The sequence below is a fragment of the Mesoplodon bidens genome (genome assembly GCF_964165515.1).
Source record: "Mesoplodon bidens genome assembly, chromosome: 17".
NCBI lineage: Eukaryota > Metazoa > Chordata > Mammalia > Artiodactyla > Ziphiidae > Mesoplodon > Mesoplodon bidens.
The window spans coordinates 48,738,815-48,766,208 of record NC_138174.1 but is presented as its reverse complement, the minus strand read 5'-3'; the positions used below and the strand labels follow the sequence as shown (position 1 = coordinate 48,766,208).

The window sequence follows — 27,394 nt, the reverse complement described above, 5'->3', positions numbered from 1 at the left end:
TCTTTTCATAACGCAGAAAATAGGATCTTAAATAGAAAATATACATTTAATTGAGTAACTACCAAGGCTTGTAAAAATCCCTACTATATTAACTATATTAGCCTTCAATAATGGATAGTTACAGAACATATAAAATGTACGCCAAGTAGATACAAATTGCCCCTTGAATTAGAAATCTATCAAGTTAATTACTCCACTCAGACTAAAATTTTATTAACTTACAAAATAAGAATCCAAAAGTAAATCTGATCTTTTCTCATATAAAGTTTATAAAATAAATGACTACTCCCAAATATGCAGAATATATAAAAAAAACAATTATTATACTACAGAAAAAAGGAAACTATCAGAACATATTTCTTTCTGAACTCTAATTGCTTCTAAAATTTACCTCAGTCAAAAAATTGAAAGTTTTCTGAAAGCTGTAAATTTCTAAAGAAATTACTAAAAAATCTAATAGGTTATTCCACCGAAGGATAAGAGCATGAAAGAAAATTTTAAACTACTATGAAGCATTTAGTATAATTCAGAGTAGCCATTTTATTTCCTCAAAAGTAAAAAGTACTAAAAAAATTTTATTCCATACACATATCTGACCCTCTGCCGTTGTGCTAATTTCAACTCAGTAAAAGAAAGTGCATTTTTACCAGCTTTAGGGCCCCAAAGAATACTCATGTAAATAAGACTTACCATGCTGGCTACAGGAATACTATCTTACAATGATTTTGTACTATGAATGCAGAATGTGTAAAAACCGGCGATGATGAGATCAAGAAAGACATAATCCATGTAACATATTTCTGAATGTTTGGATATATATAAAAGTGGACTTAAAGGACTAGAAAACATTTCTTTGTATGTCCACAGTGAGCAAGAAGCCCGGCTTGAGAAGACGTCACATTCCTGTGTTCTCTTAGCCAACTGGAATAGTAAAGTTTAAATTGAAGCAACTTTTTAGATTTAAAAGCAATATTTAAGAATATTTATCGACAGACTTCCTACATTCACCTTTGTCTATCCCGAAATCCCATTTACCAAATTTAAAAACCAAGAAAAAAATCGGAGGCACCACTGCAAAGCAAAGAGAAAATATCACAGAAAAAAAGCACTGATAAAAGCATCTTGACACAGGGAAGAAAATCAAGGGAATTTCTAGAAAGAAGACTATATTTTTAAAAATGTGTAGGAAATAGTCAAACCTAAAGAACAGATGTATATTTTCAAAGGAGATAAACCACATTTTATCTATCAGTTGTATATAATTCAGTAAGAATTAAATCAATTACTTTCAGATTTTTAAAATAACTAAACACAAAAACAGTACATAAATGCTTTTTCTAATTGAAAACAATATTTTTCAGCTATCAATTTCAACCAGGAAACATAAATTTTTCCCAAAAAACTATGAGCAGAAACACATATACCTATTGTTGCCTTCCAAAGATATTTAGAAATATCCTTTCAAGGACCAGAAATTATCTAAATTAAAATCAACCCTATCATTGGATTCCACATGTACCTTGCAGAGTTGGTAAAAAGAAAATCAAACTTTTCATTTGGTAAATGTTAAGTTCTAGATGAAATACATGAAGACAAAGATATTAGTTACCAATATTAATTATTCCCTAGTCATTACATTACTTGATTTATTTTATATAAAAAATCATATTCACATAAATGTTTCTAATTTTATGAGAAGCAATACATAAGTGTTTTGTATCTTAAACATCTGACATAAAAACCAGAAACGGCCCCCAAACTAAAATATACCGGTATTCACCATTAGTACTGATTCATCACAAGATTTTGAAACTTAAAAAGTTTTTATTTAAGCATTTAGAAGTCCTATTTTGATTCTTAAAGACAAGATAAGCAATAACTAAAGTTGTAGTACAATGAATTTTATGTCACTTTTTTGCATTACACCCCAGGAAGAAGAATTTTTGTTGTTGTTTTTACCTTTCAACAGAATGCAATGTCTTTATCCTGTGTTCCTCAGCATAACAATTTGTAAATGATTAGCTTAAAGACAATTAAAGGTAAATCTTAACCCATTTTACTTTACAGTTAGCATTTGACCCCAACCATGCTAAAACTGGTAGGACTAGCCCTACTAAAACATTAACCCAGGGAGGTAAATAAAAACATCAGCACTTTATTTTAGTAACTTCAGTATTATTATGTATACTGTTTTAAATTCATATTTCTTAAACTGATAGTTTAAAACATATTAAAACTTCAAAATCTTAATTCAAAATTCTATTTAAAATTATATGGATTAAAGAAGCATGAGATATGAAAAGGAATAAAAATTTTGCCTGAGGGCTTCCCTGGTGGCGCAGTGGTTGAGAGTCCGCCTGCCGATGCAGGGGACACGGGTTCGTGCCCTCGTCCGGGAAGATCCCACATGCCGTGGAGCGGCTGGGCCCGTGAGCCGTGGCCGCTGAGCCTGCACTTCCGGAGCCTGTGCTCCGCAACGGGAGAGGCCACAACAGTGAGAGGTCCGCGTACCGCAAAAAAAAAATTAAAAAATTATGCCTGAACTTTGAAAAAAAGTATGACTAAATATTTTACAAATCTAAATTTAAACTACAGATATCTCAGAGAAAATCCTTAAGATACAGAAGTCTTATATTTAGCAATTAAAACAGATTTATTACCTTTGCTATGATCAGGTAAACTGTATACACAGTCATGAAGGACATCTCAAAAGTTCACTAGCAATCATCAGTATTCTTGTCCCCTACATAACAAGTCATTTCAGTTACCATCAGCCTTAAAAGCAAATGAGAAACTCAGTGTGTTGGTCCCTTCAAAGACATTATTTAGCTTAAGGATGCTACAAGTGCTCCTTGAAACTCTGAGCATTAATCAAAGTCGGAAAACGTCCAAAAGGAAAAAAAGGTTGGTGGGATAATTAAAGGGAATTAATAAGAGGTCCCCTCCTTTGTGAACAGGGTCAGGGCTTGGTTTTATTCCCCAAGGCCAGCTGCTTTCCTCCTAGGGATGTATTGGTCTTCTTTTTCCTAGGCACATACCAGGAAATCAACAATACTCAGTGAGTTAAAACTGAATATTTAAAAACTTTACTTCTACTTTTAATTAACAACTAGAATAATCCACAGGAAAATATTCTCAATCCGCAAATGATATTAGGATTAAAATCAGAGGCCCTCAGTTCCACCATTTGGAAGCTGTGTATTAGGTTCTTAAGTGCGCTTCAGTTTCTTCACCTGTAAAATGGGAACTTCATCTGCCACTCTTCCCTAGCATCAATATGAGAGATGAGAACCTGAGACACTTAAATCAACGTCTTTGCTCACAAAGTCCTCTTTCAGAGGTTAATCATTACCTCCTCGGGGTAACTGTAAAAACCTGTCTAATACTTCAAGTATGTAAAGATAAATGAGAAAGCCAAAAAGCAGCTGAAAATTATAGTCCTTGTGAAATGATCAGTTTCTAAAAATTCCATGAGTACCACAGAGAGGAACTCTGGGAACATTAAGAAATTTAGTTTAACACATGATTAAGGGTGAGTTAAGGTCAGGCTTGAGTAGCCATTCAGTTAAACGCATTACTTGTCACGTAAAAAAAGAATTTGAAAACCCAAAGAAGAAAATTTAAATTGGCAGGTAAATGAGAATCTAAGGTTATAAATTCCATATACAAAACATTTGTGATTTACAATTTCTAGTAGTAAAACATACCTATTTAAAAAAAAAAAAGATTGTTCAGCTGTAAAGGTAACCCTATGTAGTGACAACAATTTCATAGGGTAGGGGGGATGCTTAAGAATCTTTAATAAAGCACAGGATTTTATGGGATGTAAATTATAGCTCAATAAAGTTATTAAAATATAAATAAAATAAAAATAAAGCATAGAAGGAGACAAGGCACAGACGCACTCTGAACGTGACAGTGCTGGCACAGGGGCATCTTTCATGCCTCCTGTACTCCCCAGCAAGCGGACGAAGGGAAACTAGAAACAGGAGGCAGAGGTTGGAAGTCAGTCCTGTTTCAGAGTCACTGTTTATCCCTTTGTGTGCTCCCAGTGTCTTAGTTACCTTTTCTGGAATTTGGCCCTTTTCATTACTTCTGGTGTCCACGTCTTCTGCATTCCTTAAAAACTCCAGTTGAAATAGCTTTGTACTTGTGTCATTTCATCCTCCAAACCCCATGAAGCAGGTTTGACTACCGTTTTGCAATAAGAAAACTAAAGCACAGAGAAGTTCAGTCACTTTCTCATGGTCTCACTTAGTAGTTTACAAAGCACATGTAAAATTCATGTATGTGAATTTTATTCTTGGCCATCCAATGTCAAGAAGCTACTTTTTCTGTCTAAAACTAGTATGTGACAATATTTAATTTAATAACACCTCAGCCTTTTTTTGGCACATACTATATATATCTGTATACACACACACACACACACACACACAGTATTATGGGAAACACAAAGATGAAAAAAACAGAGCCTCAGCCCTTCAAGTGTTCCCACATTAGGATGGGAGAGGAAGCCAAGCAAAATATCACTATTTTAAAAGAGATGGCTATCCCAAGACATGGAAGCAACCTATATGTCTATCAACAGATGAATGGACAAAGAAGATGTGAGATATATATATATATACATACATGCACACACACACGATGGAATATTACTCAGCCATTGGACCTAGAGATTATCATACTAAGTGAAGTTAAGCCAGAGAAAGCCAAATATCAAATGATACAACTTACATGTGGAATCTTAAAAATATACAAATGAACTTATGTACAAAACAGAAACAGACTCACAGACATAAAAAACAAACTTATGGTTACCAAAGGGGAAAGGGGTGGAGGGGGAGGGATAAAGTAGGAGTTTGGGATTAACATATACACACTACTGTATGTATGTAAAACAGATAACCAACAAGGACCTACTATATAGCACAGGGAACTCTACTCAATAGTTTGTAATAACCTATAAGGGAAAAGAATCTGAAAAAGAATATATATGTTATATTATATAGGAATATAGAATATATATGTGTAACTTACTCATTTTGCTATACTTCAATTTTTTAAAAAAAGCTAAAAGATATGGCTATCTACACTAGAGGTAAAAATAAAGTAGGAGAATAACATGTAGGAGGAAGAATTACTGCTGGAGAGAATAATCAAAACTTCTTAGAATAAGGGATTTGAAGTAAACAGTGGGAAGATTAAATGTCAAAATACAAGTTTGCAAAAATAGCTGTGGCCTTGCGTTATTACCTAACTGTGCTCCTGGAGACCCCATGCTCCCTTACTGACATTCTAAATTCCATTGACAGAGTACCTGTTATCAGCCAACCCTGCTCCGCACCTGAAAATCCTGACCAGGCGTAAGGCATCTCTTCTACTACTCAGGAGGGAGACTCAAATAAAATTTCGAAAACTCCAGGGAATGGGTTTCTAAGGAATCATGACAAACGAATGGAATAATATTTAGGAAACAAAGGTAGCTTCTCCTCATGGCACAGCATGGGGTTAACTCGACAACCTCGGGAGACCGAGGTGCCCCTCTCCCACTGGCAAGCAGAGAGCTCTGAAGCAAAGCAAAAGTAGTAAAGACAAGACCCTGAGACTAGAAAAGGGGCAAGACAGCAATCACTGGGTCTCCCAGGGCAATAACTGAAGGCACCGTGCCCCATGAGCTGGGAATTTAAGAAGTTGGAAAAAGCAAGAGTAAAAGCCAAGAAACAAGAAGTAAGATTGATATTAGGGCTTCCCTGGTGGCGCAGTGGTTGAGAGTCCGCCTGCCGATGCAGGAGACAGGGGCTCGTGCCCCGGTCCGGGAAGATCCCACGTGCCACGGAGCGGCTGGGCCCGTGAGCCGTGGCCGCTGAGCCTGCACGTCTGGAGCCTGTGCTCCTCAACGGAAGAGGCCACAACAGTGAGAGGCCTGCGTACCGCAGAAAATAAAAAAATAAAAAAATAAAAGATTGATATTAAAGAGAAGGGCAGAAACCATGAAATAGGAATCCCATCCCTGGCATGCACATCAAAAATAGAAGTAAATAAAATCAAGATTGGTTCTTGGAAACGATCAGTAAGATACACATACCTCTGGATAGTGTGGTGGGATTTAAAATTTTCTTTTTAGAAAGGATAAACTACAATGAGCAAAAAACCAGACTAAAATGGAGCAATAAACAAAACTTTAATACAACGTCAGCTCATTTATTTTTTATCTCCCCCACCAAAATGTAAGTAAGCCCCACGAGGCTAGGGACTTATACCTACTTGTTTGTTGCTGTGTCCCATTAATTATATCACGTGGAACACAGTAAGTGCTCAATAAACATTTTCTCAGTAAATACATAAAGTTTTTTATAAGAATATTACAAACTATTAGCTACAATTTGAAAATCTAAAGAGAATGGATATATTCCTGGAATCTTATGAAATGCAAAAATAAATTCAAGAAGAAATGAATGTTTAATCAGTCCCTCCCTAAAATGGGCCCATTCTTAAATGGTCCAAAATAGGACAGAAAAATGTACTAAAGGAACAAAATATAGTGACCATGAAAAATTTAAGACAAAACTGAAGCTCGCTAACGTTTATTTTTAAATGGCACTTAATAATCAAGGTTACTTGTGGGTGACAAAAACTTTAGTAGTAATTTCTATCCCCAAAGATGAGCTCCTATGAATTGGATATTAATTTTACTTTTTTTTAAATATAAAATTATTCCTGCCTACCAGTACTATTTGAGATCATCACAGGACGAGTTTGTTTTTCTCACAAAAGGTGACAGAAGAGTTATTTGAAACAATCATATCAAACCTCCCTCAAGAAGGGAAGGCAAAGAAGGGTCCTGAAGTCTAATCTTCTTCACAGGGCAGTCCTTAGAAAGGCTGCCAGTGTGCCAGACCTGAACTAAGCTTTTCCATAGCCAACAGAATTGATGTAACCTTTCCAAGAGCCACACATTTTACATCCAAATGAAAATTGTTGTCTAGGATTTCTCTCCACTGACTACAAACGTTCTAAAGTCTACTAACCACAGGCTAAACATGGCATCTCTGAAACCATAACTATGACAACCAGTTAGTATACAAAATCTGCCTGCATTTACTCCAAAGTCATAATTTAAGAGAAAATGTTACAGTCCAGATTTTGAAATGCAAAAACATCTTTATGCACTCAAAGACTCTGAAGTTAAACTTTTAAACATACTGCAAAGGTGAATAACCACTCTGAATTGCTGAATAGATGGTCAAAAACATGATAAATATTAATAATGTATCTGTAGAAAGCCTAAGAGATTTTTAAATATAGTGGAGGTGGCAGCATATTAAATAGGTACAGCCTTTTCCCCTCTCCCAACTTCCAATCTAAGCCATACATTTCCCCCGGACCCACAGCTCCAGGCAAGATACCAGGCCCTCAACAAGTACACAAGGAGTTGTTGCAGGACTGTCTCCCCTTCAGCATGAGAGAACTGGGGGACCAACGGTGGAAGAGCCCCAGGGTAAAGCTCTGACCAGAGTCGCTCCCAGGGAGAAGTGACCCACAGACAGACCTGAATCCCTAAGGGAACACAGTCAATTTCCACAGGCCCCAGGATGAGAGCAGGTAGGGATGTATCCCCACCAGACAAGGATAGAAGAGCATAAACACACATAAGAGCACAGAAGTTTCCTGCTGGTGTCTCAAGATAGACAGACCAAGGACCCATCAACAGATTCATTGCCCACCACATGGACAGAAACCACCAAGCCTCCATCATACAAGGAAGCCCAGAAGCTGGACCTGAACTGCAATGAGGAGACAAGGCAAAATAACTACATATCTACGGGGGCCCAGCAGCCAAAGGAAGAATAAACAAGAAAAATCTTCCCAACTCCTAATGAAACAGAGCTACTGCCAGGCTCAGACGACAACGTGAGCAAAAAACGAGCACTTCAGGAAATTCAAGTCAATACCAAAAAATAATAACCATCCTTTTTGTAACCTAAAAAATGTATAATCCATGAACTAAAAAAATTAGCGGGTGAACTGAAACATCAGCACTACCAAGATCAGAGGCCTCAAAGAAATGTCAGCCACAGAGCAAAATTACAAACAGAGATCATGAGTAGACTTCTGGGAGAGCTGTTGGAGACCTAAATACCAACAAAAGGAGGTGAATAAAGATGGGAGCGATAATTAAACAAATGGAATAAAATTTCACTGAGTTGAATAAAATCTGATATTTTCTGATCAAAATATTACACGAAAAAATATAACAAGCTTCCAGATTAGAACTAGTTACAAAAACTTCTCCCCGACCACATTAGAAATGAGAGGCCTGTGGAACATCTCTACAGACTTCAGAGGTATGAAGCCTGCAATCTAAAACCCTAGCCAGACAAGAATCATTCATCCATGAGGTAAAAGAAAGACATTTCCAGATATGCAAAGCTTCAGAAACTTTTTTACCCAAAATAGGACCTAAGGAAAATATGTGAGAAAGAAGTATATCTAAGCATGTATCAGAGATCTTGAGATGAAAAAAGAAGAAACAATGGTAGACCAAGATCCTGAGTAATGAGACTGGAATGTATAATAATGTTCAAAGAGGACTCTTAAGATCAAAATCTTACAAGGAAAATTCTCAGTCCAGACCTAAAATTGGGCTACACAAAAAGAAAGAGATGCGAATGGGTGAAATCTAGGCTGGTTAGTTTGTTTGCTCTCACCTCCACCCCAATCTATTCTCTAGCTCCCCCTACCCCCGATCTGATTACACCCCCCTCTTGTCCCCCTGAGGACTGCATCATCTTGGTTATTTAGCCAACTGGCCTCTGACTGGATTTGTCCAACGAGATGTGTCAGATGAAGGTGACAAAGAATAACAGAAGGATCAGGGTATTTTTTCCCCTGTTCCTTCCCACTGCCTCTCAAGAAACTTCACAACTAAAACTCAAACCTGCCTGCCCTCCTCAATGGCCCCAGATTTGTTTCTTAGTGGTTCCCTTACCTCTTTCTACACATTTGTAAGACCTTGCCTTCTTTAAAAACTCTTCATCTGAATCATGTGAGTTGTGGTCTGTTTCCTGCTAGGATCCTGATATACATTCCAAATTTCTTCTTTGGGGAAAGGGTAGAGGATAGTGTATTAATGAAAAAAAATGAGAAAGGGGTATTTTTTATATGAAAAAAAATAAAAAGCCCCCAAGATCCTGTGTTGTCTTATGATTCTATTACATTCACCATAGAGAGACCCACCATGGTTGCAAAGAAAAGAAAAAGTACAAAATGAATTTAAATTATTTATTTGCTAACTTTAAGATCACCGTGCATTATGTGATTAGTAAAATCTAACCTAAGTTTATGTATGAGTATTATATAAACATCTCCAATAATCTTAAGGTCAAGTTGTGAATTATTTATTGACTAATGATGCCAGAATTACAGGTCTAAATTCACTAGAGTAACAGAAAACTATTTATTGGGCTCTGTCATCAGACTTGGAATACACTCCCTTTGACCACAAAATACCAGCACCATTACACACTGTTTCCAGTTGTACTGATAGCTTTCCTTCTCTGCCCCAGCATTTCTTTCCTCCAGAGGTTACACGTCTAAGTCACCAAGTCGCAGGTCTCATTCAGTAAGGATTTATAGTACCAGTATTATGTGCAAAGCACTACATTTATTCCACACTTTTTCCTTTCAAGAAAATTCTACTGAGCCATCATTAAGGGTCCAGGTACTGTACTTGGCCCTAGGTGGTTTGGAAACTCCTCTCAAGAAGCTTGCAGCTGGGGAGGGTGGGAGGGAGGGAGATGCATGAGGGAACGGATGTGGGAACAGATGTATATGTATGACTGATTCACTTTGTTATAAAGCAGAAACTAATAAAAAAAATTATTAAAAAATAAAAAATAAAAAAAGAAGCTTGCACCATAGTGTACAGCATGGTGACTACAATTAACAATACTGATTTGTATATTTGAAAGTTGCTAAGACAGTAGATCTCAAAGTTCTCCTCACAAGAAAAAATATCTGTACCTATGTGAGGTGATGGATGTTAACTAAACTTACTGTGTTGATCATTTCATAAAATATACTTATATCAGATCATTGTGTTGTACTCTTTAAAGTAATACAAAGTTATATGTTAATTATATCTCAATAAAACTGGGAACAAATAAATATTAAATCTTTGGTAAAAAAAAGAGGAAGAAGCTTGTAGCAAAGAGACAAACAACTAATTATAACAAGTGAAGTGCCGGTCTCATTTAGGGAAACATTCACAGAAGGGGTGTCACTGGAAGCAACTGTGATGTCGCAGACAGGACAGCAGGACTGAAGGCAGGATTGGAGGTATGGCTTGCTCTTCCTTGGGCAGGTTACTCAGGCTCTCTGATCTTCTGTTCTCTTCTTTGTAGGATGCAGTTATTTGAAGTGACTAGAACCTAGATACTCATGTCAACTTTCTTTTTTTCCCTTGAAGGGCCAAGTTTTTTCAGAGGTGAGTGAAAGAGTGTGCATAAAAGCCAGGCTGTGAAAGGCACAGATAGGGTCAAGATTCTGTCTCTGAACTGAACTAACTGCTACAAAGATGAAGTTTATGACCTATTACTAGCACACGTATTAGAAAACATAGCAGAAACTGCAACTCATCTGTGGCTTTAGTTTATCTTTCTTATGCTCATTTTCTGCTTGTCCTGCATTCACTATCCCTTTATTTGTGATTTAAATTTTGCCTCATTACAGTGTATGTATTTAAGATTTATACAAGCTCCTCAATTTGATTTTACAATAAGATAGGATTCTTTAAAAGTTTATATAAGGTGGCATTTATTTTACTAGTATGAAATTCACCTAGGCAATAGTTATAACCATCATTCAACCCATGTTTTTCTATTCTTTTAGTCTATTGTAGACACACACACACACACACACACACTGGACTTCTGATTGAACACAATGAACTGGCTACACGTTTCTCTCCATTGCCTCCCAAAACCTCACTAAAATAACAAAACAGTAATTTAAGGCATTAATCCACAAAGACAAAGAGAATTCAAAAAGAGACAACAGTGGAAGAAAACCGTGAACAAACATTTGGACGTGGAAAGTAGACGGAGGAGTGGTAACCAACCAAACAGAATGGAGGAAATTCCAACTTCAGGACATGCAAAGGCACAGTGCAGAACCAAAGCAGGCAAGTTCCTCCAGAAAAGAATCAGGGTCTAGAGGCAACGGGTCCTCCGGGTAGGGAGGGTAGTGAGGAACATGGCTCCATATACAGAAATTGACAGAAAATCTAGAGAGCAGTTAGACAGTGGTCTAACTTCCAATTTAAAAGAGACCAAAGTCAAAAGGGAAAAAACAGAAAAGGAGCTTGGAAGACAGAGACAATGCAGGGAGTAAGGGGGAAAAAATTATAATATCTTCAAAGAGCTAAGACACTAGATTGCAATCAGAATAAAGCAAAATGCTACAAAAAAAGGAACAAGCAGAAAATAAGTATGGCAGAGATTTCACTGTCAACCTCTTCTTCCTCAGTAATGAAACTGCCGTATTGTTGGGAGCAGTTACGTGTCCAGCTACATTTTTCAGACTATTTTGCAGAAAAGTGTGACTGATGAAAAGTTAAGGAGAAACATTTAGGTGGGCTTCCAAGAAAATTCTCTTTAAGACACCAGCAGAACTTCCTATGGGTCTTCAACTTGATCTCCTTAAGGCACATCATAAGCTTCTGCCCCAAAATGACCCACCCAAATGTAATTTTTTCCCAAAATGCTTCAGTTGTGCAAAGGATTTTTACATCACATTGGCCATTACAAGCACAGAGAGGGTGGCTGTGCCTAAACCGAATAATGAAACCTTAATTTTAAATGACTTGGTAATAATCAAGGAGCCAGAAACTCATCTGGAGTTTATCAAGCCAAGAAGATTCATTTCCTTACACAAAAAGGATTACTGTAAATTGCAGTGTGGCTGTCAACCACATTCTTGTCCCAGAAGTCAGGCCAAATTTCACAAGGATCAGCTATTTGGCAAGTGATACCTTTCAGGACTTACAAGCATTTTCCAAGTCTAAAACTGTTTGCAAATTGGCTTAAAAACCAGCAGTTGTATAATGTTATCCTTTGAATAAAACACCTAAAGATGCATTTCCTTTCTTCATGGAAAGGGTAAAAGCTTCTCTTTTCTAAAATAGCTCATTAGGCTCACTTTTAGGATGACATCAGAAAGTGTCTTTATTGGAAGGATCTTACAGTTGCCTCTTCCGAACTGAATACAGCAGAAAAGCAAAATTAACGAGATGACTCAAAGACACACACAAAACATGAAAAGTAACTTAAAGGATTAAAAAGACACATGAAGAACAAAGAATAACTGAAATAACAGTAAGGCACAGAGACGAAAAAAACCATTTATGTGAAAAGACTCTTAATGCACGTAATCTACATACGCTTCTCTCTGATCTGAAACTAGTAGCTGAACGGAAAGCAGCAGTGAGGACAGAATACATGGCAGTGTTTTCAACAAGGCAATAAATATGGAATTCTCTTCCTTCAACTTAAAAGGTCTCAGGCAGGGCTTCCCTGGTGGCGCAGTGGTTGAGAGTCCGCCTGCCGATGCAGGGGACACGGGTTTGTGCCCCGGTCCGGGAGGATCCCACATGCCGCGGAGCGCCTGGGCCCGTGAGCCATGGCCGCTGAGCCTGCGCGTCCGGAGCCTGTGCTCCGCAACAGAAGAGGCCACAACGGTGAGAGGCCTGCGTACCACAAAAAAAAAAAAGAAAAAAAAAGAAACAATTCAGGGAATTCTCTGTGGTCCAGTGGTTGGGACTCTGTACTTTCACTGCCAAACCCACCAGGGTTTGATCCCTAGGTGGGGAACTGGGATCCCGCAGGCTGTGCAGCACAACCAAAAAAAAAAAAAAGTAGAAACAACAAAAAAAAGAAACAATTCATTACTCGTAAGGCATTTGTTCATTCTAACTTCAAGTCCTTATAAATGAAAGGATTTTTATCACAGCTTAATAACAATATAGAAGAACTTAATAAAGACCCATATTTGAAAACCAGAGGTTAGAATACACAGCAAGTTATCTAAGTGCATTGTGAGATTCACACACACACAGGCACACGTGCGCTCACGTACACACACATCCATAAAAATCAGCCATTCTAGGGAAGACCAAAAAAGTCATCAATTAATCATCTGGTTTCTGACTGTATACAAATGCAAGTAGAATAATAATACTAACATGGACACTTTGTTGAGTAACCTACACATCTCCCAAAATTCTTTTCTTTTTAAACCTTATCACCACCTTGCAACCCTCACTCTACAGTAGTAAGAATTTACGCCTAGGGATGCTACGTGTCTTGTCCATGTCACACCTTTTACTATGGGACCTGCCATGTACGAGCTATGCCTATGCAGTACTACCTCAAACCCTGCCACTCCCGCCACGATACCATGCTAAACACAGAAAAGAAACAGACCCAACAGGCCAAAAATGTACACCTTCATGGCAACGATGTGCATCTATATTTAAAAGTTTTATTTCTTTTATTACCATCTGTTTTCTGGTTAATATGACCTTAAGCTTCTTAGAGTCACTAAATCAAAACTATTTATATTTATTCTATGGATCAAGAAGATGTGGCACGTATATACAATGGAATATTACTCATCCATAAAAAGAAACGAAATAGAGTTATTTGCAGTGAGGTGGATGGACCTAGAGACTGTCATACAGAGTGAAGTAAGTCAGAAAGAAACAAATACCGTATGTTAACACGTATTTATGGAATCTAAAAAATTAAAATTAAAAAAAAAAGGTTCTGATGAACCTAGGGGCAGGACAGGAATAAAAGACGCAAATGTAGAGAATGGACTTGAGGACACGGGGAGGGGGAAGGGTAAGCTGGGACGAAGTGAGAGAGTGGCATGGACCTATATATACAGTACCAAATGTAAAATAGATAGCTAGTGGGAAGCAGCCGCATAGCACAGGGAGATCAGCTCAGTGCTTTGTGACCACCTAGAGGGGTGGGATAGGGAGGGTGGGAGGGAGACGCAAGAGGGAGGGGATATGGGGATATATGTATAAGTTTAGGTGATTCACTTTGTTATACAGCAGCAACTAACACACCATCGTAAAGCAATTATACTCCAATAAAGATATTTTTTTAAAAAGATATACTTATTCTAAATACTGTAAACAAAGTTACTTCACCAAGTTATTATCGGCTAAAAACCCTGAGGACAAAAGAGACATTTTCCCTGCTAAGGAAACAGGAAATAAATTCAGGAGATTAAAATGGCTTCCAGATGATCTCCAGCACGTGATGGGCACAGATTTCTAAAAGAGAACAGTATGCTTCAACTTTAGTACTTCATGTAGAGACCACAATGATGCCTTCGGACCTGTTGTCCTAGAGTGTACTCCCCGTAAGTATGAAGGGTTTGAACCTTTAGTATATGTAAGCTGGGGCTAAGGAGTGGATTTGTTAACACAAGTAAAGAGAATCTAGATTTCTTGAATAGCTCTCCCTACCTCTTCTCTCAGAGCACTGGCACACCTATATTGAGACTTCCCAGAAGGATTTCCTGAGGCTTCATTTGGCTCTCTCATTAACAAGCCAAAGCTCTATTTTCAACAAGTGAGAGGCATCTCTTGCCAAATTCAATGGGCTTTTTCCATTTTCTTTTCCCTTGATCACTTCTTTTAGTCCTGAACGCTGCTGACAATCCTCTTCCTTTCTACGTTTCACGGAACCAACATTTCCCTTAGAGTCCCTAACACCCTCCTAGTTTTCTGCCTTGCGTTCGGACCACAACCTCTCTTTCCTCTTAACAGAAGACACTGACTCCCAAGGCAAGCACCTTGATCTTCTAGGTGATATGGTCTTTCCCCTCCACTGTCCCATTCTGTCCCATGGGTTCCAACATTCACCTGACATGACATTCACAGGAAAAAAAAAAAAAAAGTAACTTCTTTATCCACAATTTGGGCTTGAAATTCTCACTACCTTCAAATAAGCACCTTCCGCACGAAGTAGACTATGAGCTTCTCTGTCCTGCCAACAGAACAATCCAAGAGGCCCTTGCTCATGCCAGCACCACCGCTACCCAACTCAACTGCCCTGCACACTGTGTTCCATCGTCTTTCTGGTCCAGCTCCAGAAGGACCTTCTCGAAGAGCTTCCAAATGCTTCTCCCATCTCCCCAGAGATATGCTCTCCAACACGTTCACACTTATCCCCATGCTGCCCTGGGACTGTCTCTTCCCTGCCAGGACGAGCCCCAGGAAGAACCACCAAAGCCAGGGCCCAACCCTCCCCTTCCTCAATACACACACACACACACACACATGCTGTCTCTAGGCCCGTCTCATCCCAACGGCAGGAAATTATTCAACAGTATCTACTTACATCTTAGTGTGAATTTACATCACATTTATATTAAGTCTGAGCACTTTCTTATGCTTTTTAATTGTGAAATAAGAAAAAAAGAGAGACAGAGGCAGACATATGGAACAGTACAACAGAGCGTGTACGTGCCAAAACAGCAGGTACAGTCATAAAAGAGGAAGAGAAACAGAGGAAGGTGAATGAAATGGTTGAGAGCTTGAGTTCTTCTGAGAGAAAAATATAACTTCAAACACTTGTTCTAACAGTATCAGCAGTGCTGCGAAAGAAACTCTACTTCTCTGAGCCACTCTTCCCTCATCTGTAAAGAAATTATATTTAACAGATGGTAACTAGACTTGTGCTGATGATCACTTCGCAGTGTATACAGATGTCGAATTATAATGCTGTCCACCTGAAACTTACAGAAGAAAAAATTCTATTTATGAAAAGAGCACTATCACTTAATCCATAGGAGAGCTAGGAGGAATAATTTTTTTAAAGCACATTAAGAGAAAGTCGGCTTGCATAAAAACAGACAAAAAGTTTCAGCTTCCCTTTCCCCCTCATTTCTGAATGAAGCTCTTTTGGAAACCTGCGCTTCTCGGCTTTATGCGCCATCTCAGAATGATTCCTGAAAAAACTGGTGTAAAGTGCAGCACTGGGAAAGCGTGAAGTAGACTCAGATGTCTGAGATGGGACAGAAAGAAGTGTTTTTGTTCTCAAATTTGTAATTATTTTCTTTTGTTTTTGAACAAGGTAAAGCTGTTTTCTTCTACTCTGTCTCCAGTTAACTCCTGGGGATGGTCCACGCTCAAGCTGGAGGACACCGGTCAGGAAGCTGTAAGATGTTTTTCATAACTAAAACCCAGAGTTTCGTGACGATGCATTGTCCCCAGTGCAGGATATTCAGCTAAGGAGGCTCATCTTCAAATTTTTTAGGATGTTTCTTACCTTATGATACTTGCTTACCTTTGGGCATCTTTACAATTGGTTGAGCAAAGTCAATTTTACATGGTTTAAACTTGTTTTTTAAAAACATGCTTTGAACTTGCTCAATCCAGAACTGAACTTGAACAAGAAAAACAAAACCAACAAAACCCTAATATAACAAAACCAACTTGTCTTATTGAGGGAAGCACAGCCTGAAAGTCAGTCATATCAGAGTGAGAAAGACATCACCTGTAAAGAATTAAAAGACATTTGTTCATTCATCCATTTATTTATCCATTTATTGAGTGCCTACTAAATACCTGGCACTATTCAAGGCTTGAAAACAAATCAAAACACTCATATTCTTGTGGGAGTAACAGCCAAACCAAAAAATATATCATACAACAGCAAGTGATGATAAGTGCTATGAAATATAAGAGTATGGGGTCACAAGGCTGATATTTTATAGAAAGGGAGACAGGGGGCTTCCCTGGTGGCGCAGTGGTTGAGAGTCCACCTGCTGATGCAGGGGACATGGGTTCGTGCCCCGGTCCAGGAAGATCCCACATGCTGCGGAGCGGCTGGGCCCGTGAGCCATGGCCGCTGAGCCTGCGCGTCCGGAGCCTGTGCTCCGCAACGGGAGAGGCCACAACAGTGAGAGGCCCGCGTACCGAAAAAAAAATAAAAATAAAAAAGAAAGGGAGACAGGGAGGAGGAGGTATCATTAAAGCTGAGATCTGAATAGGGGAAGGAAATGCTTTCATGCAGAAGGAACAGCAATGCAAATGCCCTAAAATAAAAACCTTCTTTGCACATGTAGGGAATAGCAGGAAGCCAGGATGACTGGAGCATGGCAAGCAAGATGGAGAGTGGGAGCAGAGAGGAGATAGGCAAACAGGGAATAGGTCATGTGGGGGGACCTGGAGACCACGGGTTAAAAACTCAGATTTTATTCTCAATGTAATGGTAGCCGTTGTGGAGGGAAGAGAGGGCAAGAGTTGAATGTACAATCTCTGGTTCACTTTTTTTAAGAGGAACCTGGCTGTTACTTTGGAAGCAGGGAGGCGATGATGGACATGGTAAGAGGTGGTCAGATTCTGGGTGTATCCGGAGATATAGCCACTTGGATATCTTGACAGACTGGATGTGGGGTGTGATAAAAATAGGAGGCAACAGTGACTTCGAAGTTGGGAACCTGAGCAAGTGGGTGGACGGTGGTGCCATTTACTAAAATGGGAAACATTGAGGGGATGAGTAGGTGGGTGGTAGGGAGGGAGAGGAACTAAGAATTTTGTTTTGAACAAAGTGTGATGTGCCTATCTGACCTACAATTGGAAATCTTGAGACTGTGTGTGTGTGTACACACATACATATATGAGGGGGGTGTTAGAGACAATGTCAGGGTCAGGAATATAAATGTGGAAGCTATCAGCACACAGAAGGTGTACAATGCTATGGATCTGATAACACCCGCAAGGGAGAGGTTGGAGACAAAGAAGAGACAACATGGAAAGATGAATGAACCCCAGGGCACTCTAATATTTACCCAAATAATTAGGATTCAGCAAAGGAAAATCAGAAATATCAAGTTAAATGGGAGAAAAACCCAGAGGGCAATTGAAGGAAATGTTTCAAGAAGGAAGGTGTGGCCAACTATGTCTGACGCTACTGATATATGGACGATACTTTTTCAGGCAATAGAGTAAAATTCCAAATTGATTAGACATCACTCAAGAAGTAAAGGTAAAATGCTTGTTTATTTTCTCCTTCCTCAGGTAGAATGAGAGACCTCAAACTCTAATGAGAAAGCATTCCAGAATCAAAGTTTGTAACAAGGTTGGTAACAACCACCCTTCCTTTGAATATTATGAAATGGTGATATAATAAAATAAATCAGGTATTTCCTTCCCAGCTCAGACACCTAAGTCAAATTTAAATCTAGTCAAGAATGCAAAATCTTTGATCATGACCTTGGCTTCAGTCCTCACAAGTCTAAAACACTAACTAGAAAGTATCCTCATCAAAAATATGAAATATATTTCAAAGCACTATACAGTAACAGACTGTACAATTTTGGTATACCATGTACTACTTAAAATCAGGTAGTATAAGAGAAAAAATGGGAATTTTATACATTGTTTAGAGAAGAAACTAGTTAGATATAATTTATCTCCTACTCTAGTACAAAGTATAACTCAGTGTCATCATATAACCATGTTTCCCTTTTGTAACACTTTCAAGGGTTTATGGAGCACTTAGATACACCAGAACGTACAAACCTAAATAAAGTCTGCAATTACTCAAGAGTGTCTGTTAGCAATGCTGTAGCTTACGTAATATTTGATCATGAGCTTTCCAGGCACTAACATCACAAGACAGAACCTGTCGTGTGTGGAGGACTTGTCATAAACAGAAAGCAGCTAATCTTACAGCTTTAGATGGAATGAAGACTGACAGCCCATTCTCTTCCTGACTTATAAATCCTTCACCACGATTACCGACCGGTGTCCCTCTTGAACAACAGCATATACTGATTAAGAGTCAGATTGCTTGGGTTCAAATCCCCAACCACCACTTACTAGTTCTAGTGTTTCCTTGAGCAAATTATTTTACCTCTCACCCTTCTTTTTCCTCATCTGGAAACACACACACACATTTGGGTAATAATAGTCCTTCATTATAAGAGCATGTGGGTATGATGCTCTAGCCACATGTCTTCCACATAGTTAAAAAAATAAATACTAGTTGCTTTAATTGTCAGTTACTTACCTACTCTTGGAAAACCTTCACTAGGAGGTAACCCACCATTCAAGTCAGTCCATTCTGGTGTAGGACAGCTCTTTATTTATAGAAGGGTCTTTAAAATACTTGAGTCAAAGGTCTCACTGTGCTCAATCAGTTATTACCAGTTCTACCCTCTAAGCCCACGGAAGACTTTTCTATCCGCTCTCCTTAAGACAACCCCCCAGGTACTTAAAGACAGATGTGATGTCTAGGGCTGCGCACTATCATCTAAACACACGTTAGCACCAAACTGAGCATCCTGTACCCGGGAATTAGAACCAGGCTTTGAGAAGCCTATCAGGGAGGATTTTACAGTCTTTGAAAAGGCTGTTTATGGGGCCGTGTGGCGATTCATCTGTAAGTGGCAGAGTGAGTGCGCCAAACCTGTTTTCAAAGCTGTGCATATATGACAGGTATCATCCTTATTAAGAGCTCTGAGTACATCAAAAGTGTTTTTAAAGAAACATACTCGACAATTACCTTTGGAAAGAGTAAACACGGGTACAACACATAGTTTATCATTTCCTCGGGCTAGATACATTTGTTTTTTTTTGCAATACACGGGCCTCTCACTGCTGTGGCCTCTCCCGTTGCGGAGCACAGGCTCCAGACGCGCAGGCTCAGCGGCCATGGCTCACGGGCCCAGCTGCTCCGCGGCATGTGGGATCTTCCTGGACCGGGGCACGAACCCGTGTCCCCTGTATCGGCAGGCGGACTCTCAACCACTGGGCCACCAGGGAAGCCCTCAGATACATTTTTGACAGTTAACAGATTTAAGGAGATCTACAGACATCAATTAAATCAGCCAACCTTTTGACTGGACACAAAACTTTCATTTGTTCAACAAGAACCTGAGAACTGTCTGTCAGGGACTGTAGGGCACAGGAACAATATGGACAATTCAATCTGCAGATAATAGATGTAATAGATGAAAGAGTTCACCTACAATCTATTTCTCCAAACTAAAGGAGTCAGGTAAATGTGCTGACGTTGCTTGGTTTTTCTTTACTAACGTTGTCAAAACTACTGCTTTTCTAAAACTCAAATGCTGTTATGTTGAGAAGTGATTTTGAAAGGAAGGAGGAGATAAAAGGAACCAGTTAGTCTCAGTAGAAATCCCTGACCACCCAAAGCCCTCTGGGCGTCCAGAGACAGAGTGCCCTGGAGCACCGCACAGAAGGCCAAGAGCCCAATGGGTTGAACGAGTCGCACACTTCCTTCCACACACCAGGGAAATTACTCCTCTCTCAGCCTCGAAGAAGCTTTAAGAATTCCTCAAAACAGCCAACTGGGGCTTCCCTGGTGGTGCAGTGGTTGAGAGTCTGCCTGCCGATGCAGGGGACACGGGTTCGTGCCCCGGTCAGGGAAGATCCCACATCCACATGCCACGGAGCGGCTGGGCCCGTGAGCCGTGGCCGCTGAGCCTGCGCGTCCGGAGCCTGTGCCCCGCAGCGGGAGGGACCACAGCAGTGAGGGAAAAAAAAAAAAAAAAAAGCCAATTGTTCCATTCTTTATCTCATAATTGTGTTCAGAACTCAACGGGCCTCTCTCCAAACAACCCAAAAGCAAAGTGACACAACTCAGGGGACGCTTCCTCAATGGCCCTACCCTGGCCTATGACCTTAGAGACTTACCTCACCAGGCCAGGGGCCCTCTGAGCCTTTTGTGACCTCATTTAGAGGAGGTAGAACCCTCCCTGTTTCAGCTTCACCCTTCCTTACTGGAGAAAACCCAATGAGTCATCGGTTAGACAAATGTTTAACTTCATTAGTGACCTAAGAAAAAGTAGAATGTACATCTTTCATCTATTTATTTAGAGGGAAAATGCAATTAGAAAATGACAATTTCTAATTCTGGCCAGAATAATGAGAGGCTGGGGCCCCCAGCCTCTGCTCATGGTTGCAAATTAGCACAAAGCTTTCAGAGTGACTTGATGATGTGCATCAAGAATCAAAAAATCATTCATTTCCTTTGGCCCAGGAAGTTCATTTCTCTAGCCGGTTCAAGAACACTCTGTTTTATTAAAGAGACCAGTTCCTAGTATTTTTCCCCACTTTAAGAAGAGGTCCAGGGCTTCCCTGGTGGCGCAGTGGTTGAGAGTCCCCCTGTCGATGCAGGGGACACAGGTTCGTGCCCCAGTCTGGGAGGATCCCACATGCCGTGGAGCGGCTGGGCCTGTGAGCCACGGCCGCTGAGCCTGCGCGTCCGGAGCCTGTGCTCCACAACGGGAGAGGCCACAACAGTGAAAGGCCCGCGAACCGCAAAAAAAAAAAAAAAAAACAAAAGAAGAGGTCCGCTTCTAGCTTTCAGTGTACCAGTACACTGGAAGGATCCAGAATGACTGACACTGCTAGAATCCTCCCACTTCCTCAGGAAATACCTTGTCATATCTGTTTACCCTTCCTGGAATCAAGCTGTTCTAACAGCATCTCTGCCCTGGTTCCTATTTGTGTGAATCAGTTCCTTCCCAAGAGAATTCTGTGAACGCCCTCATCTCTCGCCACCCCTCCTGTCCTGGGATCCCTTCTTATTTGCTCAATAAAGAGGATGTGTTTAAGAAATAGTAAGATGCTGCCTAAAGAAAAAAGAAACAAACTGACATCAAGACACTCCTTGGCTGCTCACAACTGCCCTGAGAAATCTATGATGCTAGAAATGTGAAGAGTGGAGAGGGAAAGACTGATGTGCCCTTCTGGAAGGAAACGTTCTTGAGTGGTAAAAATATTCAATAACGTGATTGGGGTGCTGGGTACCTGGGCCTATACATTTGACAAAAAGCTATAGCCTGCAACTCTACACTTAAAATCTATGCATTTCACTGCATGCAAAGATTACCTGAACAAAAATAAACTACTCTGGGGCTTCCCCGGTGGCACAGTGGTTAAGAATCTGCCTGCCAGTGCAGGGGACACGAGTTCGAGCCCTGGTCTGGGAAGATCCCACACGCCACGGAGCAACGAAGCCCATGCACCACAACTACTGAGCCTGCGCTCCAGAGCCCGCGAGCCACAACTTCTGAGCCCGCGCACCTAGAGCCCATGCTCCACAACAAGAGAAGCCACCGCAATGAGAAGCCTGCGCACCACAACGAAGAGTAGCCCCTGCTTGCCGCAACTAGAGAAAGCCCACACGCAGCAACGAGGACCCAACGCAGCCAAAAATAAATAAAGTTTTTTTAAATGTAAAAAATAAAAAATAAATAAACGACTCCAAGCAACTGCTGAAAGTTGTGCTGTATGCAACCTCAAGATCTCTCAACAAATTACAAGGTCACAATGCTCTAGCTCAGGGGGCAAAGGTGTCAGCCCCACTCCAGCCTCGACTCAAGTGCTGCCTCCTCTGTGAGCTCAGGCTGCCTCCCAAATGCCATCATCATACACACGGGGCAAAATTCCATCACAGCAATTATCCGATGGCGCTGCAGGGTCTGTGTGCAGGTCTGCTCCCCATGGGGTGCACTCTGTCTGGAGGTCCTAGGAAGATACTAAAGAATTGGCAGTTGAATCAGTAAGCCCAGCAAGTGCCTGGTACAGAGTAGGCACTTCATAGGCATTTTCTGGATAACAGAACGACTGAATGTAAGTCCCCATGAGGAAAACCAGTAACTAAAAGGCAGAAGTAGAGCGACCTCACTGAGGAACAGGGTTGGGGCAGGAGAGGAAATACTGAGTAAACAGGTAAGTACACACTGGCACCCAGATGAGGGCGGATCTTGTAGCTGGTCCCAACCAACTGCCAAAGCAACAAGCTCAGCTTTGGACACTGATGCACATTTCCACTGGGAGAAGGAAAGAGTCCTGGTCCTTAGGTTTTGCTCAAGCTCCAGCCTTAGGGCTGTACATTCACTCAACAAGTGTTCACCTGGTACTGTGCCAAATCCTCAAGCAAAAGACAAGCTATTGTTCCTGCCCTCAGTTAGCGCCTAGTCTAAGTCTAATACAGAAGAACGTTTGTAATTACACCACAGAGAGCAAAAAAGAAAAATCCATACCAGCCATAGTGATAAGGAAGGAATGGATGGGGGGGAGGCTTGGTGGCCGAGAAAAGGCTTCACATAAAGCTTGACTGTAGAGCCCAAGCATGGAAGAATGCAGAGGGGCAACACATACCAGGTAAACAAGGAGTAACAGGCATTCCACACACAACAGCCTGGAGGTGAGAAAACAGCACGCTGTGTGGGGCGGGGAAACACAAGCAAGGATTACGGAGCACTAATTCCTTTACAGTCAGCATCTCATTCAAGTGGCGTAAGCACCACTGGAGGCTCAAGGAAGAACACTGACTGAGGCCTGCAGCATTTAAGAAGCTGAGCCAAGACTTCGGTGCTTTGTGGCCGCCTGGGGGGGTGGGATGGGGAGGGTGGGAGGGAGGGAGATGCATGAGGGAGGGGATGTGGGAACAGATGTGTATGTATGACTGATTCACTTTGTTGTAAAGCAGAAACTAATTAAAAAAATAAATAAAATAAAAAAAAAAAAGAAGCTGAGCCAGGACCTGAACAATGATTTGATTCCAAAATGGTGTTTGGGGTTTTTTTTTCAGCTTTATTGAGATTTAATTGGCACACAGCTTGGTATGACTTAACGGTGTACCGCCTAACAATTTGACATATATTGTGAGATGATTACCACAGTAAGCTCAGTCAATATCCATCTCCTCATATAGTTACAAAAAACTTCTTCCCTTGTGATGAGAACTTTTAAGATTTAGTCTCTTAGTAACTTTCAAATATACTGTACAGCAGTGTTAATGGCAGTCATCATGAATTGGATGAAGGTGGTCAAAAGGTACAAACTTCTAGTTATAAGATAAATAAGTTCTGGGGATATCTGTACAAATCTGTGCTTTTAATGTCTATGCTATCTGGCAACTATGTAAATAGTAATGGAGAAAATGAGCAAAAAATAAAGATAGATATACAGACGGAGACCAGACTGTAAAGGGCTGTGAATGCTATACATCACAGCTTAATGTAAATGTGGACTTTTAAAATCTTTTCATGGCTCCTCAGAAAAACAAAAAACAAAATCAGGTTTATATTCTGAAAAACTAATTTTAATTGCAACAGCTAGTGTAAGAATTGCTTTCTAACATTTAAAATTTTAAACCAAGTTTTACCATCAGAGTCTTTTCAAGCTTAATATCTGTTCATTGAAATTATATATAATTATCAGAAATGCTTCTATGAATTCAGTAACATTTTCAAATGCATGTTTACGTCACTCTACATCCATTTGAAAAGCAACAGTACAAATCATGAGACCTTCATTTAGTCTACAGACAACACTGGTATGCACTGAGGATTCAAGTGCACCCAGCAAACCCTTTCACACCAGAACACAGGTTGGAAACTACCAATAGAAGGGATGCAGTTTACAGAGAAAGAGGGAAACCACTTAGGCGAATTTTGTAAATATCAATGGGGGACCCACAGAGTGCGATTCTTTAAAAATTTAGGGCCTCCCTGGTGGCGCAGTGGTTGAGAGTCCGCCTGCCGATGCAGGGGATACGGGTTCGTGCCCCGGTCCGGGAGGATCCCATGTGCCGCGGGGCGGCTGGGCCCGTGGGCCATGGCCACTGAGCCTGCGCGTCCGGAGCCTGTGCTCCGCAACGGGAGAGGCCACAGCAGTGAGAGGCCCGCATACCGCAAAAAAAAAAAAAAAAAAAAAAAAAAAAGAAAAAAAAAAATTTAGCACTAAAGGCAAACAAAAGTGATGACCAGCACACAACTCCCAAAGGACAAAAATGGGGCAGGTGGAGAAACAGACCGGTTAGAAGTAACTGGGGAAGGATTCATATTCTGGTGCCAGGCATGGCAATGAGCTCAAGTTGGCATCCCTTTTGGTCCTTCTACAGGGTGACAGTGATACTGAAAACTTCGAACACAGAGATAACAAGACGGGCAGGTGAGCAGGAAGGTGTTGAATTAAGTTAGCCTGATCCGCTCCAGCCATAAAAGTTACTACTGTGTTTAAACCTCAACCTAGGTAGGAACATTAAGTCACAGACTGGAATGGGTGACCAACCAATGCAATGAGCACTATACTCAGTTTTCAATTTCACTGGTATCTTGTCTGTTTATCACAGGTTTTTAAATGCTCCATAAACAGAGGGACAGAGGCAACTATTAGGTACAGAAAATTAAAAGGTGCTGGAGAAGAGGACTAAAATTAGAGGGTCCAGGCTGCATTTTCTACCACTTCCTCTCCCACTCCATGACCTCGCTAGAATCAAGCTTCCCCTCTGCCTTCAAACCATTACACTATTTGGCTTTCAACCCGTGTTTAATCATAAACTAGCTCAATACATTATTAATATTCCAAAGCACATTTCCAACCAGATAATAATCCAATATCATGATGTTGGATTACCTTAAAAGGTTATGTTCCTACATTTGTTTTGATTTCAAATATGAAACTAACCAGAAGTACATGTACACTTTTAAATAGCGGAGAAACAATTTGAAATAAACAAAAAGAGTCATGAAATGACAATAATTGGCAGAATAACAAGCACTAGCCCTCACCTTACCCTTTCTCCTCCTCCCAAAACAAAACAAATGTAAGACTTTAACTTTGGTTGTGGGAATAATACATTAGTTATTTTAAATCGCTGATGGAGAATAGAAATGGCAAAGACATATTGCCATGGACTCCGGTCATCTTTCAAGATTTACAAGGTTATCGGAGTTTTCTGACCTTGGGTTGGTCAAAGCTGCAGCTGAGAATAAAGGTAGCGGATTATATTCTATGCATATTACATACAGTACATATAATATGTATATTATAGTATATAATATATTAATGTATTTATTTGTGTTATATGTATATATATAAATACATATATATGAATGATATAATTCACATAATATAATACATATGTTTATATATGTGTACTGTGTATATATAAAATATATATATATATGAATGAACCACTTATGCTTCAATGTATGTAGAAGAACGTATGATAGAAATGGAAAAATGGAGCAAGACTATTAGTAAGCAGGAGAAAGATTTACACTATAATCTTCTTTGCTTTCCAAAATAGTTTATAAATACACTTTGGAATCAATATTTTATCCTCAAATTAGGGGTTCTCAGGGTTAAGTGGTTGTGGAATGAGACACTCATTCACTCTGCTTCTTTTGGCAAGAGCAATATTTTAACATATGTGCTCTGGTTATAAAGGCGAAGCTAAGGGGACAGATGAACTTGGACACTGACTGGAGAAATAGCAGAAACCTCACAGTGAGCACGGCGCTGTCACTTAAGGGTCCCGAGTAGCCCCAGAGTAAATGTGAAGATGTAAAGTATTCACGTATCTTCAGTGAACGTACTGTCTCGCTCCCTGTGGCACTAGGGGAAAAAAGTCACTTAATTTTAACTTCATAAGAGTTCACCATATTAAAATTATGTGGCAAAGCCTTTAGGAAGATTTGGCTTTCTGCTAATGATGAACAAAGCACTTTACAGAGTTGCCAAATCATTGCTGACAAACACTGTTAGGTGGAGTGGGACGGTGGTGGGAAGATGAGCACATTTACCGTGCACACAGGTGTGTTTTATCACAACGCACCTCCCCAGAGTTTATTAGATACAAATTTCTCACAGAAGTCTCCAATTATAAGCAAGCTATCACACACACACACACACAAATGTTTAGATTTCAAAAATCTGTATACTGAAAATGGAAAGGATGTAAAATCATCCATATTCACAGATTCCCTGAAGCAAATACAGAACTTGCAGATACAAACCCCACACAGGAGCCCTGTATGGCCAAAAAAGTATCCCCATATTTCTTCCCTTCTCCCTCTCTCCATCTCAACATTCAAACACAGAAGGGTAAGTTTGATTTCTAAAATTGTGCAGTACACATACTGCTAATGGAAAAGTACCTTTGGAAGCCTTGACTTTTCAAGGTTTATGAATGGGGGAAGTTATGTCTCTTAACTACATTGCTGGAATTTTTCCACCCTCATTTCAATTCAGAATACAGTGTTTATTCTTCTCCCAACCTCCCCACGCCCTCCCCTCACCCCCTCACCCCGTTCTAAGTCACCTTCAAACCAGCTCAAGTTTCAGTACAAAAAGACGGCAAAGCTAATTTCTTAGACACCCCCCATCTCCATCTCTCGCCACTCTCTAGTGGGTAATGATACATTCACTTTCCTTTAGCGTGAAAAACATAACATGTAAAGTTTATCTTTTTTTCCACATACATAATTTACTTCTTTAAGGAGAAATGAATTGTTTTAAAGTACTGTTTGCTTTGGGATT

General features: G+C 40.0%; 1 protein-coding gene across 11 annotated transcripts in view; it reads right to left on the bottom strand.

Annotated features, from left to right (window-relative positions):
- The window catches only part of LMO7 (LIM domain 7), a 202,709-nt gene that overhangs the window by 173,725 nt on the left and 1,590 nt on the right, over positions 1–27,394 (bottom strand). The window lies entirely within an intron of this gene.